We start from the raw sequence: 23,632 nt of genomic DNA, 5'->3' as shown, positions 1-23,632 counted from the left end.
ATGCAGCCGCCCTCTAGTCCGCCATCTTGGCCCCCCCTTCTACTACTTTTCATATTGATCTGCTCTTCTTTTTCTAGGGCTTTGAGCTCTAGTGTTAAGTCATTTATTTGTTGATTTCTACTTCTTTTTTTGAATGCGCCCCATGAAATAAATCTTCCTCTAAGTACTGCTTTCATAGTATCCCAGAGATTTTGATATGATGTGTCTTTGTTCTTGTTTACTTCTAAGAATTTTTTTATTTCCCTCCTGATGTCTTTTGTTATCCATTCATCATATAATAGTGTATTATTTAATCTCCAGGTATTGGAGAAGTTTCTGTTTTTTATTCTGTCATTTATTTCTAATTTCAATCCATTATGATCTGATAGAGTACAAGGTAGTATCTCTATCTTCTTGTATTTGCTAACAGTAGCTTTGTGGCATAAAATATGGTCTATTTTAGAGAAGGATCCATGTGCTTCTGAGAAGAAAGTGTATTCGTTCTTTGTTGGATGGTATATTCTATATATGTCCATTAAGTCTAAATTGTTGATTGTGTTATTGAGATCTATGGTTTCTTTATTCAATTTTTTTTGGACGATCTATCCAGTGGTGAGAGAGGTGTGTTAAAATCGCCTAGTATTATTGTGTTGTGGTTTATTTGATTTCTGGAATTGAGAAGGATTTGTTTGACGTACGTGGATGAGCCAATGTTCGGGGCATAGATATTTATGATTGTTATGTCTTCCTGATTTATGCTTCCCTTAAGCAGCATGTAATGTCCTTCTTTATCCCTTCTGACTAGTTTTGGCTTGAAGTCCACATTATCTGAAATGAGGATGGATACTCGAGCTTTTTTGCTGTGTCCGTGTGCATGGTATGTTTTTCCCCATCCTTTCACCTTTACTCTGTGGGTATCTCTTTCTATGAGATGAGTCTCTTTCAGACAGCATATTGTTGGATTTTTTCTTTTTAATCCAATCTGCCAGTCTATGTCTTTTGATTGATGAGTTCAGGCCATTAACATTCAAGGTTATTATTGTGATATGATTTGTATTCCCAGTCGTTTGACTCATATTTGTTTTTTGACATAATTTGGTTTCTCCTTTATTTGGCTATTCCTTTAGGCTAGCGCCTCCTGTTGCTGATTTGCATCATTGTTTTTCATCTCTTCCTCATGGAATATTTTGCTGAGAATGTTCTGTAATGCTGGCTTTCTTTTTGTAAATTCCTTTAGTTTTTGTTTATCATGGAAGGATCTTATTTCATCGTCAAATTTGAAGGTAAGTTTTGCTGGGTATAAGATTCTTGGTTGGCATCCGTTTTCTTTCAGGGCTTGGTATATGTTGTTCCAGGCCCTTCTAGCTTTTAGGGTCTGGATTGAAAAATCTGCTGATATTCTTATTGGTTTCCCTCTGAATGTAATTGGCTTCTTTTCTCTCGCGGCCTTTAAAATTCTGTCTTTGTTTTGTATGTTAGGTATTTTCATAATAATGTGCCCTGGTGTGGGTCTGTTGTAATTTTGTATGTTTGGAGTTCTATAAGCCTCTTGTACTTGGTTTTCCATTTCATTCTTCAGATTTGGGAAATTTTCTGATATTATTTCTTCAAATAGATTGTTCATTCCTTTGGTTTGTTTCTCTAAGCCTTCCTCAATCCCAATAATTCTTAAATTTGGCCTTTTCATGATATCCCATAATTCTTGTAAATTCTGTTCATGATTTCTTACCATCTTTTCTGTTTGGCCAACTTTGTTTTCAAGATTAAATAATTTGTCTTCAATGTCTGAGGTTCTGTCTTCCAGGTGTTCTATCCTATTGGTTATGCTTTCTATGGAGTTTTTAACTTGGTTTATTGTTTCCTTCATTTCAAGGATTTCAGTTTGGTTTTTTTTCAGTATCTCTAACTCTTTATTGAAATGATCTCTTGCTTCCCGTATTTGGTCTTTTAGCTGTTGATTGGTGCGATCATTTAATGCCTGCATTTGCTCTTTCATCTCCTCCTTCAATGCCTGCATTTGCTCTTTCATCTCCTCATTTGCTTCTCTGATTGTTTTAATTATGTACATTCTGAACTCCCTTTCTGACATTTCTTCTGCTGTGCTGTCATTGGGTTTTATTGATGTAGTATCTAGGTTTGTTTGGGACATTTTCTTCCCTTGTTTTCTCATATTGGTCAGCTGTCAGTGGGAATCTGAGATATTGCATATTTCCTCTATTGGCTTATAGTGTCCCGGTAGATTTCCAGTGTATCATCTCCCAGCCTTCAGTAGCCTGAAGTCTTGGAGGAACTTGATAATGCAGTGCTTCCGAAGAAAGCTGCCCCTAGCCCCCTACTGGTTCCAGGGCTTGGAGCTGGCTCTGTGTGGAAAGGCTCTCACTGGGGGCCTGCACCATGCAGCTGGCTGTGTGGGGGGAGCCCACTGCCAGAGTGTGGAAGGCTACCTGGGAAAGACTCTAGCTGCCCTGCCCTGCTCTGATAAGCCACCCCTATCTGTGCTTGCTGCCCAGGCCAAGTTTCGCCCAGTGGGGGAGACTCACCCCATGACTCTATTTTTGTCCAAGTCTCTCAATGCCTCCCCTTCTTGAGTCCTGGGTTCTGGAGTGAGTGGAGATGCAGTCACCCTCTTAGGCTGCCATCTTGGATCACCCCGTGGAAAGAGCCTGCGACTGGAGTGAGCAGAGCCTCCTGGAGAAGTCTCTGGCTGCCCTGCCCTGATCCCAGAGGCTGCTTGCGGATCGAAGCTCTCCGTTGGCTCGGGGACTTGTGGCTGGCTCTATGTAGAAAGGCTCTCACTGGGCGGTCTGTTCCGAGAAGCTAACCTTGAAAGGCGCCTCCCACCGCAGGGGTCCAGGCTGCTTAGGGCGGTCTCTGGCTGCCCTGTCCTGGTCCCTGAAGCCGCTTGTAGGCCGGAGCATGCCGCGCTGGCTCCGGGACTTGGAGCTTGTTCTGATCAGAAAGGCTCTCACTAGGGGGCCTGCTCCAAGAACCTGGAGAAGCTGGTTGTGTGGGAGGGTCCCACCGCCGGAGTGCACAGGGCTGCCTGTGAAAAACTCTAGCTGCCCTGCCTTGCTCCCATAAGCCACCTCTATCTGGGCCTGCCACCCGGGCCGAGCTTTACCCAGTGGGCAGACTCACCCGTGGCTCTATTTTGGTCCGAGTCTCTCAATGCCTCCCTTCTTAACTCCTGGTTTCTGGAGTGACTGGGGATGCAGTCCCCCTCTAGTCCACCATCTTGGATCACCTGTTGTAGATTCTTATAAAACAAATAATCAAATAAGAGATACCTACTGGAATCTTTGGATATTAAAACAGATTTTCCACAATGGTTTAAATATGTATTTGCTCATTTTGCTCAGGTATACTGTCCATTTATGGCTAATACAAAAATTATGGATTGGTCTGTATCATCTCCAAATTTTGATTGTAGGTTTTACATAACTAAACATCCCAAGGGAAGTCCTAAATCTTCAAGAAAGTTTATTCATTCTTTAACCCATAGAGTTGAGCCTTTACATTGATGGTTTACTCCTGGATGGGTAACTCCAGTTTTTAAGAGTGTATTAAAAAATGACAAACATTCATACTTTCCTGATTTATATAGACTATTAGCTACAACAAATATAATTTTACTCAATAAACAAACAAAAAAAAAACCCCAAAACTCATAAACATTTGATTGTTAGAACCTGTGTTAATGCTCCTCATGCTTTTTATTAAGTAATTCTAATGACAAATATTACTAACAATAAGGAATCAACTATATTAAATGTAATAATTGTATTGGTACTAATTGCTTTAATTATACTTTTCCTAAATGTTATACTCTTTTCATTATTGTTCATCAATGTTTCTTATGTTATATTACCTATATTAGAAGGAGAATGGTATGATGATCCAGGTACTGAAGTACTTAAAAGATTTAATGAATTAATGAGAACTAAAATATTTGTAGCTACTTTGATCCTAGGCATTACTGCATTGATTAGTATTCCACTACTGCATGAGTTCAAGAAATACATACTGCTTCTCATGTTAATGATTTATCTCATAATATTTCTATAACATTGGCAGCTAAGGAAACAATCAATAAAAATAGAAACTAGAATTAGTGTTTTAGAAGAGGCTATTCTCTATATTGGTAATCAAGTTCAAAATATTAAAATTAAAATGACTATTTAATGTCATGCTAATTACAAATGGATTTGTGTTCCTCCTCTTAAGGTGGAAAATGACACTGACTGGGATAAGGTTTAAAATCATCTTAAGGGAGTATGGAATAATAGTAATATAGCCCCTGATATTTATACTTTAAATCTAAAATTAAAGACATAAGTCAGACTCATTTGCAGATTAGTCCATCAGCAGATCTGGCTAAAGAAATTTTTTCTAATATAAAGAAAACTATAATAGCGCATTTATTCAAAGTATAATACAAATTGGCATTGGAATTTTTTGGGTTCTATTTATGGTTCTCATTTTTCCAGTCACCGTTTCTTGTTTCTGAAGAACAATAAAGGCTGTTTGGTCAGAAATTGACCTTCTTAAATTAAAAAATAAAAAAGGGGTAGTTGTTATGCCACCTGCAATTCCCTTCAGTGCTTGACAAAGATTCCACTGAGTAATAAAGGTGTTTGCATAGTCTCATCACATTGGGAATTCAGTTGCTGGCTTTACTTCCTTGCTTGCTTAATATGTGTACGTTTACTATTAATATTTTATGTGTTTTTCCTGAAAACAGGGGTCTTAACAGAATCAGGGTTAAAACATAAAAACCAGATTTCTAATGAAACAGTGATTTCTGATTTAGTCATTTGTAATGAAACTTTGAGTGACCAAGAATGTTATGAGAAAATACACAAATAGATTCTAGCTTCTGATCTCCTGTTGACTACTCTCAGATGACCTGAATTATGTAGGCAAACAACTCCAACCCCATCAGGAATGATTAACAGGAAGAGAAGAAATAAAGAAAGTAGAATTCCTACAGCTAAACACCTTATGGCAATGTTTATTTAATTAATGGAAAGGCATTACAGCCTTACAGGAGGGTGCCTCTTGAACCCCTGGATATAGACCATACTTTTTCACCTATGGGATATTTAGATATAAAATCAGGACATGTTATAGTCTGGTTTGAAGGTAAACATACATGAGTGCAAGATATTCTATTTCTTAAAGATTAGGATTTACTAAATGCTATAAATACTATTGGCCACATATCCCCTGGAGAAAAGTTCCTCAATGTTAAGTTCACACAGTATAAGATGATGTCATACTATTGTTAGCTTAAACTGTCTAGCACTTATTAACCACAGCAGTAGCCACACAACTGACATTTACTCAAACCTGTTGAAATTGCTTTAATCAGTATGATTAGTTAAGCAATATTAATGTCATATTGTTTAGTTATAGGTTATCACATGTGAGCAATTACTAAAAATAATTAGAATACTTAATTGCCTAGTCTAGTAATGATTATACATGATATTTTTATTATTTTTCCTTGAGATATTTTCCAGTTCTGGAAAAACATGTGTAACTGTCAACCTTTTAATGTATAAAAAGCTGGCTGGGAAAAATAAAATTTAGAACTTAGCATTCATTTCTTGAGTCTGTGCTGCTTTGTTCTCCACCGTGTCAATGCCTACTTCATCACCTGAGACCAGTAGGACCCCTGCTATGGCTGAACAATGGCAGGAGCTCATGACAAACACAATGGTGTCTACACAGAGGGCACTCATTGCACACACACTACTGTCTACCACGGAGGGGATTTATGACTCACATACTACTTTCTACCACAGAAGGGACTCTGGCCACACCCACAGATGTCTGCCCCATTGTGGACTCATGGCACACCTACTGCTCTCTAACACATAGGGGTTCATAGCACACCCACTACTGTCTATTACAGAGGGAACTCATTGCTCATGCACTGTTGTCTACCACTGAGGGCACTCATAGAACATCAACTGCTGTCTACCCATAGATGGGATTCATGGCACACTCAGTGCTTTCAACAACAGGGGGTACTCATTTGACACCCACTGCTGTTGACCACAGAGGGGACTCATGGCACACCCACTCCTATGTACCCATAGACAGGACTCATTGGACGTCCACTGCTATTTACAACAGAGGGGACTCATGGGACACTCGCTTCTATCTACCGTAGAGGGAATCATGGCACACCCACTGCGGTCTACCACAGAGGGATCATGGCCCACACACTGTGGTCTACCATCGAGGGGAATCATGGCATACCCATTACTGTCTACACACAGGGGGGACTTATTGAACACTCACTACTCTCTAAAACAGAGTGAATTAGGCACACCCACTGCTGTGTGCCTCAGAGGGGACTAATGGCACACTCACTGCAGTGTACCACAGATGGGACTCATGACACACAAACTGCTGTCTACCACAGAGGGACACATGGCACAATCATTGATTTAACCACAGTGGAAATCGGGCACACTCACTGCTGCCTACCACAGTGGGGAATCATGGCAAACCCACTTATGTCTACCCACAGATGGGAATCATGGCATACATACTGCAGTCTACCCACAGATGAAACTCATGTCACACTCACTACTGTCTACCACAGAAGGAACTCATTGCACACCCACTGCTCTCTACCACAGAGGGAGTTCATGACACACCCACTGCTCTCTAAACACAGCTGGGAATCTTTGGCACACCCACTGCTATCTACCACAGAGTGAGCTCATGGCACACCCACTGCTGTCTACCACAGATTGGACTTGGGCCACACCCACTGATATCTGCGCCATAGTGGACTCATGGCACACCCACTGCTGTCTACCACAGAGGGATTCATGGCAAACAACTACTGTCTACTACATAGGGAACTCATGACTCATGCACTGCTTTATACTCACAGAGGGGAAACATGGCACACCCACTGATGTGTACCAATAAGGGACTCATGGCACAACCAATTCTGTGTGCTCACAGAGGGGACACATGGCACAACCACTCTTGTCTACCCACAAAGTGGACTCATAGCACACCCACTGCTGTCTAAAACAGAGGGGACTCATGGCTCACCCACTGCTCTCTACCACATGGTGGATTCATGGCACACCCACTGCTGTCTAAACACAGAGGTGACTCATTCACACCCACTGTTCTCTCCCCACATAGGGGACTCATGGCATACACACTCCTGTCTACCCACAGAGTGGACTCATTGCACACCCACTGATATCTACCACAGAAGGGACTCATGGCACACCCAATGCCCTCTACCCACAGAGCAGACTGATGGCACACCCACGGCTGTTTCACCACTGAAAGGACTCATGGCTCACCAACTAACTGCTGTCTTCCACAGAGGGGACAAATTTCACACCCAGTATTATCTACTACAGGGGGGCTCATGGCACAACCAGTACTGTCTACCAACAGAGGGGACTCATGTCACACCCAATGCTGTATACCACAGTCAGGACATCAGGCACAACCACTTCTGTCGACTCACAAATGGGACACTTGGCACACATGCTCCTGTCTACCCACAAAGGGGACTCATGGCACACCCACTGCTCTCTAAGACAGAGGCAACTCAAGGCACTCCCACTGATTTCTAAAACAGAGTGCACTCATGGCACACCCACTGCTCTACCCCAGAGTGGACTCATGGCACACCCAAGGCTTTTACCCTTAGAGAGTACTTATTCCACACCCACTGCTGTCTACCACAGAATGAACTCATGGCACACCAACAGCTGTCTACCCATGGAAGGGATTCATGTCACACCCACTGCTGTTTACCACAGGGGGTACTCATGGCACATCCACTGCTGTCTACCAGAGAGGGTGTTCATGGCATACCCACTGCCATCTATCACAGAGGTGACTCATGGCTCACCCACTGCTGTCTACCCATAGAAGTGACTCATGGCACATGCAATGCTGTCTAAGACAGAGGGGACTAATGGCATACCCAATGGTCTCTACCATAGAAGTGACCCATGTCACACCTACTGCTGTCTAACACAGAGAAGACTCATGGCACACACATGGTTGTCTAACCAGAGTGACTCATGGCACACCAACTGCTCTCTACCCTCAAGGGGACTCATGCCACACCCACTGCTTTCTACCACAGAGGGGATTATTGGAACACCCACTGCTCTCTTCCCAGAGAGGGGACTCATGGCACATCCACTGCTGTCTACCCTCATAGGGTACTCATGCCACACCCACTGCTCTCTACCCAAAGAGTGTACTTATAGCACACCCACTGCTGTCTACCACAGAGTGGACTCATGACACACCCACTGCTCTCTGTCCACACAGGGTACTCATGGCACACCCAGTGATATCTAAGACAGAGGAGACTAATGGCGTTCATCATGCTTTCTCTATAGAAGGGAATCATGGCACACCCAATGCTGTCTAACCACATAGGTGATTCATGGCACACCCACGGCTATCTACCCTCAGAGGAGACTCATGCCAAACCCACTGAGCTCTAACCACAGAGGAGACTCAAGGCATAACCACTGCTGTGTACCCTCAGAAGGCACTGTTGCAAACACACTGCTGTCTACCACAGAGGGGACTATTGGTACACACTGCTGTCTACCCACTGAGATGCTTATGGCACACCTACTGCAGTCTACAACAGAGGGGACTCATGGCACTCCCACTGCTGTCTAACCACAGAAGGGACCCCTGAAACACCCTCTTCTGTCTACCCACATAGGGGACTCTTGGCACACCCACTACTGTCTACCCACAGTAGGGACTCATGGCACAGAGACTGCTGTCTACCACAGCGGGGACTCCTGGCACACCCACCACTCTCTACCACAGAGGGTACACCCCATGCTGTCTACCCACAGAGGGGACTTATGGCACACCTGCGGCTGTCTAACCACAGAGGGGACTCATGGCATACCATCTGCAGTCTACCACAGAGAAGATCATGGCACAACCACTCCTGCCTACCCACAGAGGCTATCAAGTCACACTCACTGTTATATACACACAGAGGGGACTCATGCAACACCCATTCATGTCTAAGCACAGAGGCACAGACTCATGGCACAGCCAATGCTACCACAGTGAGAATTCATGGCAGACCCAATGTTGTGTACCTCAGAGTGTATTCATGGCACAGGCACTGTTGTCTACCCACAAAGGGGACTCATGGCACAGTCAAAGCTCTCTACACTCTGACTGGACTCATTCCACATCCACTGCTGTCTATAACAGAGGGGACTCATGGCAAGCCTTCTGCTGCTTACCCATGGTCAGTATTCATGGCACAAACACTGTTTTCTTCCACAGGAGGGACTCATGGCACACCCACTCATTTCTACCCACAGAGGGGACTCATGGCATACACATTGTTGTCTAACCCCAAAGGGGACTCCTGGAACACCCAATGCATTCTACACTCAGAGAGGACTCATGCCACACACTCTGTAGTCTAACACAAGAGAACTTATGGAACAACCACTGATGTCTACCACAGAGTAGATTCATGGCACCACCACTGCTGTCTACACTCACAGAGGACTCATGCGACACCCATTGTTCTCTACCAGAGAGTAGAATAATGGCACACCCACTGTTGTCTAACCACAAAGGGGATTCATGGAACTCCCAATGCAGTCTACACTCAGAAGTGACTCAAGCCACACCACTGTTCTCTACCATAGAGAGGACTCATGGCACACCCACTGCTGTGTACAACAGAGGGGGCTCATGGCACAACCACTGCTCTGTAACCTCAGAGAGGACTCATGCCACATCCACTGATATGTACCATAGAGGGTACCATGGCACAACCACTGCTATCTACCCACAGAGAGGACTCATGGCACACCCACTGCTGTCAACCACAGAGGGGAATCATGGCACAACAGGTGCTGTCAACCCACAGACGGGACCATGGCACACCCATTGCTGTCTACCACACAGGGGACTCATGGCACCCCCACACATGACTACACACAGAAAGGACTCATGGCACACTCACTGCTTTCTACCCACATATGGGTCACATGGCACATCCACTCCTGTCTACCCACAGAGGGCACTCATGGCACATCCACTGCAAACTACACACATTGTGGACTCAAGGCACACCAATTGATGTATACCCACAGAGCCAACTTATGGCACACCCACAGTTGTCTACAACACAGGGGACTCATGCTACACCCACAGTTTTCTAACCACAAAGGAGACTCATAACACACCCACTGCTTACTCCCCATGGTCAGGACTCATTTCACAACCACTGTTGTGTACACTGAAATGACTCATGGCTCACCCACTTCTGTATACCTTCGAGGAGACTCAGGTCACTAACATTTCTTTCTACACTCAGAGTGGTCTCATGCCATACCCACTGTTGTCTACCCTCAGAGGTGACTCATGGCATACCCACTGCTGTCTACCCTAAGAGGAGTCACATGCCACACCCACTGATGTCTACCCTAGAGAGGACTCACAGAATACCCATGGCTGTCTACCCACAGAGGGGGCACATGGCACATCCACTGCTCTCTAACCACAAAGAGAACTGTTGGCACACCAACTGCTGTCTACCACAGAGGGGACTCATTGCACACCCACTGCTGTCTACCACAAAGGGGATCATGACACCCTCACTGTTATCTACACACTGACAAGTCTCATGGCACACCAGTTCATTTCTACCAACAGAGGGGATCATGGCACTCCCAATGCTGTCTACCACAGTGGAACCTAATGGCACATACACTATTGTCTACATATGAGGGGACTCATGGCACACCAACTGTTGTCTAACCAGAGACAGGACTCATGGTACACCCACTGATGTCTAACCACAGAGGTGACTCATGGCATACCCACTGCTGTCTACACTCAGAGAGAACTCATGCCTAAAACAATGATGTTCTCCACAGAGGGGACTCATGGCACAACCACTGCATACTATGGATGGTCAGGGCTCATGGCACAACCACTTTTGTCTACCACAGGAGGCACTCATGGCTTACCCAATGCTGTCAACCACCAAGGAGCCTAAGGGCACTACCAATGCTGTCTACCCACATAGGGGACTCTTGCAGACCCACTGCTGTCTACCATTGAAGGGACTCATGGCACAACCACTGCTGTCTACCCACAGAGGGGACTCATGCCACACCCACTGTTGTCTACACAGAAGGAACTCATGCCACACCCACTATTGTCTAACCATAGAGGAGACTCATGACACACCCAATTCTGTCTATCACAGAGGTTACTTTGTCACATGCACTGCTGTTTAGTCATAGAGGGGACTCATGGCACACCCACTGCTGTTTACACTCAGAGGGGACCCATGCCACACCCACTGCTGTCTACCAGAGAGGGGACTAATATCACACCTACTGATGACTCCCCATGGGCGGGACTCTTGGCACAACCACTGATGCGTACCACAGGTGGGACGCATGGCTCATCAACTGCTGTATACCACTGAGGAGCCTCATGGCACTACCACTGCTGTCTACCCATACAGGGTACTCTTGCACACCCACTGCTGTCTACCACAGAAGGGACTCATTGCACAACCACTGCTGTATACCACAGCGGGGACTCATGGCACACCCAATGTTGTCTACCCATACAGGGGACTCATGGCACACTTCCTGCTATCTACACACATATGGATATCATTGCAAACCCACTCATTTTTACCCACAAAGGCAAAGCATATCACACCCATACTGTCTACCACAGAGGAAACTCATGGCACAACACCTGTTGTCTAACACAGAGTGGACTCATGCCACACCCACTGTTTTCTAACCACGAAGCAAACTCATGGCACACTGAATGCTCTCTACAACAGAGGGGTCTCAAGGCACACCCAGAGCTGTCTACCACAGAGGGCATTCATGGCACACTCACTGCTATCTACATACATTTGGGACACATGGCACACCCAATAATGTTCACCCACAGAGGGGTCTAATTGCACACCCACTGCTGTTTACCACAGAGCGAACTCATGGCACACCCACTGTTGTCTAACCACAGAGGAGACTCACTGCATGCCCAATGCTGTCTACATTCAGAGAGGACTCATGCCACACCCAGTGTTGTCTACCACAATGGGACTCGGGGCACAAACACTGATGTCTATGACAGAATGGATTCATTGCACAACTACTGCTGTCTACCCACAGAGGGGACTCATGTCACACCCACTGCTGTCTACCATGGTGGGACTCACGCCACACCCAATGCTGTTTACCGTAGTGGGGACTCACAGCACTCCCACTGCTGTCTACAAATGAGGGGAATCATGGCACATCAATTGCTGTCTAACCTCAGAGAAGACTCATGCCCAATCCCACTGATGTCTAACATTGAGAGGATTCATGGCATACCCAATGCTGTATATCAAATATGGGCTCATAGCACACCCACTGCTTTCAACCAAAGAGTGGACTCATGCCACACCCACTGCTGTCTAACCAAAGAGGTGACTCATTGCACACTCACTGCTGTCTACACTCAGAGGGGACTCATGCCAAAAAAAAAAACCTGTCTAATACAGAGGGGACTCATGGCACTACCAGTGCATACTACTCATGGTTGGTACTCACGGCACAACCACTTTTGTCTACCACAGGAGGAACTCATGGCTCACCCAATGCTGTCAACCACCAAAGAGCCTAAGGGAACTACCAATGCTGTCTATCCACATTGGGGACACTTGCACACCCATTGCTGTCTACCACAGGAGGGACTCATGGCACAACCACTACTCTCTATCCACAGTGGGGACTCATGGCACATTCAATCATGTCTACCCACAGAGGGGACTCATGGCCCACCCAATGCTGTCTACCACAGAGTTTACTCATGTCACACCCACTGCTGTTTACTCATAGAGGGGACTCATGCCATACCCAATGCTGTTGCCCACAGAGGGGACTCATGGCACACCCACTACTCTCAACTAAGAGGGACTCATGTCACAACCACTGCTGTCTACACACAGAAGGCACTATTGCACACACACTGCTGTTTTCCACAGAGGGGACTATTGGCACACACAGCTGTCTACCCACTGAGAAAACTAATGGCACACACACTGCTGTCTACCCTAAGAGTGGAATTATGGCACACCCAATGCTTTCTACCACAGAGGGGACTCATGGCAACCCAGTGCTATCTACAACAGAGGTGAATAATGGCACACCCACTGCTATCTAACCTCAGAGGGGACTTATTCCACACCATCTGATGTCTACCATTGAAGGGACTCATTGCATACCCACGGCTGTATACCCACAGAGGGGACTCATGGAACACCGACTGCTGTCAACCACAGAGGGGACTCATAGCATACCCACCACTCTCAACTACTGAGGGACCTCATGTTACAACCACTGCTGTGTACACATAGAGGGCACTATTGCACACACACTGCTCTCTACTACAGAGGGGAGTATTGGCACACACTGCTGTATACCCACTGAGGGGACTCATTGCACACACACTGCTGTCTACCCAAAGAATGAACTTATGGCACACCCAATTCTGTCAACCACAGAGGGGCCTCATGGTGCACCCACTTCTGTCTACCATAGAGGGAATCATGGCACAATCAATGCTGAATATCACACAGGAGATATATGGCACACCCACTCCTATCTACCCACAGAGGGTAGTCTTGACACAACTACTGCTGTCTACCAGAGAGAGGACTCATTGCACAACCACTTCTGGGGATTCATTGCACACCCACTGCAGTCTACAACAGAGGGGACTCATGGTACACATACAGCTCTCAAAATACAGACAGGACTCATGACACATCCACTGCTGTCTACCCATATATGGGACTCATGGCATATCCACATTGGGGTCTCATGGCATATTGACTGCTGTCTACCATAGAGGGGACTTTTGGCACACCCACTGCTGTCTAACAGAGAGGGGACCCATGGCACACCAACTGCTGTCTACCACAGAGGGGATTCATTGCACACCCACTGCTGACTACCCTTGGTTGGGACTCATGGCACAACCACTGTTGTCTACCACAGGAAAGATTCATGGCTCACCCACTGCTGTATACCACCGAGGAACTTCAGGGCACTACCACTGCTGTCTACCCACAGAGTGGACTCTTGCACACCCACTGGTGTCTACCACATAGGGTACTCATAGAACACACTGCTCTCTACCATAGAGGTGACTCATGGCCCACCCACTGATGTCTACCACAGAGGTGACTCATGGCACACCCATTGCTGTGTATCACAAATGGGACTCCTGGACCACCCACTGATGTCTACCATAGAGTGTTCTCATGGCATATCCAATGCTGTCTATCACAGAAGTTACTATTGGCACACCCATTGCTGTACCCACAGAGGGGACTCATGGCACAACCACTTTTGTTACCTACAGAGAGGACTCATGGCACACCCACTCATGTCTACCCACAGAGGTGACTCATTGTTCACCCACTGCTGTCTACCACACATGGGATTCATAGCACTCACTGCTGTCTAGCATAGAGGGGGCTCATTGGACATCCATTGTTGTCTACCACATAGGGGACTCATGGCACACCCTCTGATGTCTAACACAGAGGGACTCATGCAACTCATACTGCTGTCTACAAAAGAGAGCTCATGGCACACACACTGCTCTCTTCCCATAGATGGGACTCATGGCACACCAACCGCTATCTACCACAGTGGGAATCAGGCAGACCCACTGCTCTCTACCACAGAGGGGATTCTTGGCACACCCACTGCTGTCTACCACAATGGAAATCAAGGACCACCCACTGCCGTCTACCACAGAGGGGACTCGTGACACGCCCACTACAGTGTCCTACACATGGGAATTTTGTCAAACCAATTTATGTCTACCCACAGAGGTCTCATGGCACACCTGCTGTTTTCTACCACAGAGTGGACTCAGGACACAACCACAGCAGTCCACCAATAGAGGGGACTCACAGCTCATCCATTGCTGTCTACCACAGAAGGACTCATGCAACACCAACTGCTCTCTACAACAGACAGTGCTAATGGCACACACACTGCAGTCTTCCAATAGACGGGACTCATGGAAGACCCACTGCTGTCTACCACAGAGAGAAACCTGGCCCACCCTCTCCTATCTACCACAGAGGGGACTCATGGCACACCCACTACAGTGTACCACAATTGGGACTAATGTCACACCCACTGATGTCTACTAGAGAGTGTACTCATGGCTCACCCATTGCTGTCTACCACACAGTGTACCCATTTCACACCCACTGCATTCTACCACAGAGGGTACTCATGGCACACCCACTGCTGTCTACCACACAGGGGATTCATGGCACAATCACTTCTGTCTACCACAGAGGGTATTCATGGCACGCACACCCACTGCTGTCTACCACAGAGAGGACTGAGGGCACAACCACTGCTGTTACCCACAAGGGGACTCATGGAACACACACTCCTGTCTACCCATCCTGCTGTCTACCACACATTGAGGTTACTCAATGTTCACCCACTGTTGTCTACCACAGAGGGGACTCATGGCACAACCAATGCTTTCTACAATAGAGAGGACTCATTGGACATCTACTGATGCCTGCCACATAGGGGACTAATGGTACACCCACTGTTGTCTACCACAGAGGGACTCGTGCAACACCTACTGCTGTCTACAACAGAGTGCTCAGGGCACACCCACTGCTGTCTTCCCATAGATGGGAGTCATAGCACACCTACCACTATCTACCACTTTGGGAATCAGCACATCCACTGCTGTCTACCACAGAGGGGACTCGTGGCACACCCAATTTTGTCTACCCACAGAGGTGTCTCATGGCACACCCACTGTTGTTTACCACAGAGAGGACTCAGGGCACAACAACTGCTGTCTACCCACAGTGTGGACTAATAACACACACACTCCTGTCTACCACAGAGGGGATTCAGGGCCCAACCACTGCTGTCTACCAGTGTGGACTCAGGACACAACCACTGCAGTCCACCCACAGAGGGGACTCACAACTCACCCATTGCTGTCTACCACAGAGGGAATCCTTGCCCACCCACTGCAATCTACTACAGAGGGGACTCATGGCACACCCACTTCACTGTACCACAAATAGGCCTCATGTCACACTCACTGATGACTACTACAGAGGGTATTCATGGCTCATCCTGCTGTCTACCACACAGTGTACTCATGGCACACCCACTGTTGTCCACCACACAGGGTGCTCATAACACATCCCCTGATGTCTATCAGAGAGTGACCTCATGGCACACCCACTTATTTCTACCCACAAAATGAACTCATCTAACAAGCACTGCTGTCTAACACAGAGTGTTAGACAGTGACCTCATGGCACACCCATGATCTCTACAACAAAATGGACACATGGAGTACCCATTGCTGTCTACTGCAGAGAGGACTCTTGGCACACCCACTACTCTCTACCCACAGAGGGCCTCATGGCACACATGCAGTTTTCTACCCACAGAGGTAACTCATGGCAAACCCACTACTGTCTACCACAGATTGGTTACATGGCACCTTCACTGCTATCCACCACAGAGGGGACTCATGGAACACCACTGCTGTCTACCACAGAGGGAACTCATGTCACAACCAGTGTTAGCTACACACAGAGGGGTATCATAGGATACCCAATGCTGACTATCACAGAGGGGACTCATGGCACACTCAATGCTGTCTACCACAGAGGGGACTCATGGCACACCCACTGCTCTCTACCACAGAGAGGACTGATGGCTTGCCCACTGATATCTACCACAGTGTGGAATCAAGTAACACCCAATACTGTTTACCACAGTGGGGACTAATGGCACCCCCATGATTGTGTAACCATAGAGTGGACTCATGGCACACCCAATGGAGTCTACCACAGAGGAGACTCACGAAACACCTGCTGCTATCTACCACACAGGGAGTTAACAGGGAATCATGGCTCACCCACTGCTGTCTACCACAGAGGGAACTCATAACACACTGAATACTGTCTATCACAGAGGGGACTCATGGCACACACATGGCTGTCTAACACAGAGGGAATTATGGCACACCCACTGCTTTCTAACACAGATGGGACTCATGGAACACATAGTGCTGTCTACCTACACAGGGGACTTATGGCACAGTCACTGCTTTCTACCCATAAAGGGTACTAATGGCACACACATGGCTGTCTACACACAGAGGGCAATCATTGCACACTCACTGCTGTCTATCATAAGGGGACTGTTGGCACATCCACTGCTGTCTGCCACAAAGGGTACTCATGGACCACCTACTCCTGGGTACCAAAGAGGGATGCATTTCATGCCCAGTGCTGTGTGCCCCAGCGGAACTCCTCACACACCCACTGCTGTCAATCACAGAGGGAATTCATGGAACACCTAATGTTGTCTACCCACAGAGGGGACTCATGGCACACCCACTGCTCTCTAATTCAAAGGGGACTCATTGCTTGCCCACTAATGTCTACCAGAGAGGGAAATCATTTGAAACCAAATGCTGTGCACCAAAAACAGGACTCATGGCACCCCCAGTGTTGTCTAAGCACAGAGCGGACTCATGGCACACACATAGGTGTCTAACACAGAGGAGAATCTCGGGACTCCCACTGCTGTGGAACTACAGATGGATGTCATGAAGCACCCACTGTGGTTTACACACAAAGGGGACACATAGCACACCCACTGCTCTACCACAGATGGGACTCATGGCACACCAACTGCAGTCTACAACAGAGGGGACTCATGGAACACCTACTGTTGTCTACCCCAGAGGGACTCATGAAAAACCCAGAGCTGTCTACCACGGAGGGAGCTCATGGCTCTCCCACTGCTGTCTACCACAGCAGGAACTCACAGCACACAGACTGTTGCCTATGACAGAGGGGATTCAGGGCACACACACTGGTGTCTACCAAAAACAAGATTCATGGAACACTGACTGCTGTCTACAACAGAGGAAATCATGGCACATCCAAAACTCTACCACAGTGGGAACTCATGGCACACACACTGCTACCTACCAGATGGAAATCATGGCAAGCCCACAGTTTTATTTCCCCAGAGGGGACCCATGGCACACCCAATGCTTTCTACCACAGAGGGAATCAACTCACACCCACTGATAGCTGCCACAGTGGGGACACATGGCACACCCACAGCTGTCTACCACAGAGGGAACCATGGCACACCCAGAGCTGTCCAAAACAAGGAACTCATGGCACACCCATTGCTCTGTACCACAGAGGGAATCATTGCACACCCACTGGTGTCTACCATAGAGGAATCATGGCAAACCAACTGCTGTCTACCCACAGAGGGATCTCATCTCACACCCACTGTTGTCTACCACAGAGAGAGTTCATGGCACACTCACTGTTGTCTACACACAGAAGGGACTCATGGCACACCCACTGCTGTCTTCCCACAGATGAAACTCATGTCACACCTCCTACTGTCTACCACAGAAGGAGCTCACTGAACACCCACTGTTGTCTACCACAGAGGGAGTTCATGGCACACCCACTGCTCCCTAAACACAGCTGGGAATCTTGGCACACCCACTGCTATCTACCACAGAGTGAGCTCATGGCACACCCACTGCTGCCTACCACAGAAGGGTCTCTTGTCACACCTACTGATGTCTACTCACAGAAGAAACTCTTGGCTCACACACTGCTATCTAACTGAGAGGGGACTCATGGCAAACCCACTGCTGTTTAACCACATAGGGGACTCATGCTACACCCACTGCTGTCTACCATAGAGGGGACTCATGGTACTCACACTGCTGTCTACCCATAGATAGGACTGATGGCACATCCACTGATGAGTCTACCAAAGAGGTGACTCATGGCAAACCCACTACTTTCTACCACAGAAAGGAATCATGGCATAACCTCTGCTGTCTACTACAGAGGGACTCATGGCAAATATACTGCTCTCTACCACAGAGAGAGCTCATGTCTTACACACTGCTGTTTAGCCATAGACGGAACTCATGGCACACCCACTGCTGTCTACCAGAGAGGGGCCTCATGACTCACCGTCTGTTGTGTACATCAAGGGGACTCATGGCACACCCACTGCTTTTTCCACAGAGGCAACACATGGAACAGACATTGCTGTCCACCACAGAGGGAACTCATGGCACACACACTGCCACCTACCACAGAGGGAGAGCATGGCACCCACACTGCTGTCTCTCACAGATGGGGTTCTTGGCACTCACACTCCTCTGTACCCATAGATGGGACTCATTGCACACTCACTGCTGTCTTCCAAATGTGGGATCATGGCACACCCACTTCTGTCTACCACAGAATGGAATTATATTGCACCAACTGCTGTCTACCACAGAAGGATTCATGACAAACATACTGCTGTCTATCACAGGGAGACCTCACGTCACACACATTGCTGTCTACCACAGAGGGGACTTATGACACACCCACTGCTTTTTACAAGATGGGACACATGGAACAGAGATTACTGTCTACCACAGAGTGAACTCATGGCACACACACTGCTGTCTACCACAGAGGGAACTCATGGTACACCCACAGATTTTACCATAGTGGGGAACCTTGGAACACCCAAATCTGACTACCACAGTGGGAAATCATGGCACACACAGTGGTCACTCCCATAGAGGGGACTTTTGGCACACCCAATGCTTTCAACCATAAGAGGGGACTCATGGCACACCCACTGCTGTCTATCACAGAGGGAATCATATGACACTAACTGCTGTCTACCACATGCTGAGTCATGGCACACCCACTGCTGTCTATCACAGAGGAGACACATGCACACCCACTGCTGTCTACCACAGAGGAGACACATGCACACCCACTGCTGTCTACCACAGAGGGGACTCGTGGCACAAACAGTGCTATCAACCCACAGAGGAGACTCATGGAACACCCAATAATGTCTACCACAGAGTGGACTCACGGCACACCCACTGCTCTGTACCCATATAGGGGACTCATGGCATACCCACGGTTTTGTACCACACAGGGGACTCATGGCACACACACTGCTTGTACCACAGAGGGTAATCATGGCACACCCACTGCAGTCTACCACAGAGTGTACTCATTGTGAAACCACTGCTGTCTAACCACAGAGAGGACTCATGCAATGCCCACTGCTGTCTACCACAGAGGGGACACATGGCACTCTCACTGCTGTCTACCCATAGATGGAACTCATGGCACACCCACTGGTGTCTACCCACAGAGGGGACTCATGGCACATACACTGCTCTCTACAAAATGAGGGGACTTATGGAACACCCACTGCTGTTTACCACAAAGGAGACGAATGCCACACCAATGCTGCCTATCACAGAGTGCACTCTTGGCACACCTATCCCTTTCTACAACAGAGGGTCTCATGGCACACTGATTGCAGTCCAATAGAGAGAGAGCTCATGGTACACCGACAGCTGTCCACCCACAGAGGGGACTCATGGTAAACACTCTGGTGTCTCCCACACAGGGTACTCATGGCACACTCACTGCTACCACAGAGAATTCTCATGGCACACCCACTGCTCTCTACCACAAAGGGGACTCATGGCACATCCTCTGCTATCTACCACACAGGGTACTCATGGCACACCAACTGATGTCTACCACAGAGGGGTCTTATGGCACCCCCATTGCTATCTACCACAGAGGGGATTCATGGCATACCCAATTCTGTTTACCCACAGAGGGCACTACTGGCATACATAATGCTGTCTGCCACAGAGGGTTCTCATGGAATACCTTCTGCTGTCTACCACAGAGGGGTCTCATTGCACACCCACTTCTGTCTAATACAGAGGGGACTCAAGGCACACCCACTGCTGTCTACCACAGAGGAGATTCATGGCACACTAACTTCTATCTATGCACACAGGGGACTATTGGCACACCCACTGGTGTTTACCCACAGAGGGGACTCATGGCACACCATTGCTGCCTATGGACAGAAGAAATGCATGACATACACACTGGTGTCTACCACAGAGAGGACTCATGGCACACCCACTGCTCTCTACCACAGATCAAACTCATGTCACACCAACTTCTGTCCATCTGGAGAGGTGACTCGTAGCACACCCACTGCTATATACCACAGAGAGTACTCATGTCACATCCACTGCTGTTTAAAACAGAGGGGACTCAGTGCTTATTCTGCTGTCTACCACAGAGGGGATTCATGGCACATCCACAGAAATCTACCCACAGAAGGACTCATGGCACACAAACTGATGTCTACCAGAGTGGGCACTCTTGACACAACCACTGCTGTCTACCCTCAGAGGGGACTAAAGGCACACCCACTGCTGTGTACCTACAGAGGGGTATAATGCCACACCCACTCTTGTATACCACCAGAGAGGTATCATGGCACAACTACTGCTGTCTACCTACAGAGGGAAATCAGGGCACACCCAATGTGGTCTACCTTCAGAGGGAACTCATTGCAAACTCACTGATGTCTACCACAGTGGGTACTAATGGCACAGGCAATACTGTATACAGCAGAGGGTACTCATGGCACAACCACTGCTGTCTCCACACTGAGGGGACTCATGGCACACCCACTGAATATCTACACAAAGAGGGCCCTCATGGCACACCCACTGCTGTGTACTACAGAGGGAACTCGTGGCACATACACTTCTGCCTACCACAGAAAGAACTCATGGCAAACCCACAGCTGTCTACCCACAGTGGGGACTCATGGCACACCTACTGCTGTGTAACACAGAAGGTACTCATGGCACACCTACTGCTGTCTAACACAGAGGGCACTCATGGCACACCCACTGATGTCTACCACAGAGGGAAGTCATGTCACACCCATTGCTATCTACCCACAGAGGAGACGCATGGAACACCTACTGCTAATACAGAGGGGAGTCATGGCACACCCACTGCTATTTACCACAGAGGGAATTCATGGCACACCAACTTCTGACTACTACAGAGGGATCTCATGGCACAACTCCTGCTGTGTACCCACAGAGGGGACTATTGGCACACCCACCCATGTATACACACAGAGGGAACTCATGGCATACAGATTGCTGCCTACCACAGAAGAAAATCTTGGCACACCCAATGTTGTCTACCCAGAGAGGGAACTCATGGCACACCCAATTCTGTCTACCACAGAGGCAACTCTGCGCAAACACTGTTGTGCATCACAGAGAGGACTCAGGGCAAACTCTTTCTGTCTCCCTACAGAGGGAAATCATGACTCACCCACTGCTGTCAGTCAGAGAGGGGAATCATGGCACACCCACTTCTGTATAACACAGAGGAAACATGGCACACCCACTGATGTCTAACCACAGAGGTAACTCATGACACACCCACTGCTGTCTACCACAGAGGGGACACAAGGGACACCAACTGCTGTCTACCCCCGAGGGGACTAATGGCACACAGTTTGCTCTCTACCACAGATGTGCTCATGGCACAACAACTGAACTCTAAAACAGAAAGGACTCATGGCATACACACTGCTGTCTACCACAGAGTGGACTCACGGCACATGCAATGCCGTCTAAACAGAGGGGACTCAGGACACACCAACTGCTGTATTCCATAGAGGGGACTCATGGTACACCCACATCTGTGTAAGACAGAGGGGAATCATGGAACACCCACTGCTCTCTACCACAGAGGTAACTCATGGCACACAAAATGCTGTCTACCACAGAGCAGATTCATGGCACTCCCACTGATGTCTACCAGAGAGGAATCTCATGGCACACCCACTGCTGTCTACACACAAAGGGGACTAATGGCACACCCACGGATGTCTACCCACAGAGGAGAATCATGGCACACCCACTGTTGTCTACCAACTGGGGGGTCTCATGACACACCCACTGCTATCTACCACAGAAAGAACTCTTGGCACACACACTGCTGTCTACCCACAGAGGGAAATCTGGGCACACCCAACACAGTCTACCTTCAGAGGGAACTCATGGCACACTCACAGATATCTACCACAGTGGGGACTAATGGCACATGCAATGCTGTATACAACAGAGGGGACTCTTGGAAAAACCACTGATATCTCCACACTGATGGGACTCATGGCTCACACACTGCTGTGTACTACAGGGGGAACTCATGCAACCTACTCTTCTGTCTACCGCAGAGAGAACTCATGGCAAACCCACAGCTGTCTACTCACAGAGTGGACTCATGGCACACCCACTGATGTCTACCACAGAGGGAATTCATGTGACACCCATTGCTGCCCACCCACAGAGGGAATTCGTGGCACACCAACTTTGTTCTGCTACAGAGGGATCTCATGGAACACCCACTCATGGTTACCCACAGAGGAAACTCATGGCATACAGACTGCTGTCTACCACAGAAGGAAATCATGGCATACCCACTGCTGTATACACAGAGAGGGATCTCATGGGACACCCACTGCTGTCTACCACAGAGTCAAATCTTGGCACATGCACTGCTGTGTATCACAGAGGGGACTCATGGCAAACTCTTGCTGTCTCCCCACAGAGGGAAATCATGACTCACCCACTGCTGTCA

This window comes from Sciurus carolinensis, unplaced genomic scaffold (assembly GCF_902686445.1).
Source record: "Sciurus carolinensis unplaced genomic scaffold, mSciCar1.2, whole genome shotgun sequence".
Taxonomy (NCBI): Eukaryota; Metazoa; Chordata; class Mammalia; order Rodentia; family Sciuridae; genus Sciurus; species Sciurus carolinensis.
Note: the sequence above shows the minus strand (reverse complement) of the source record.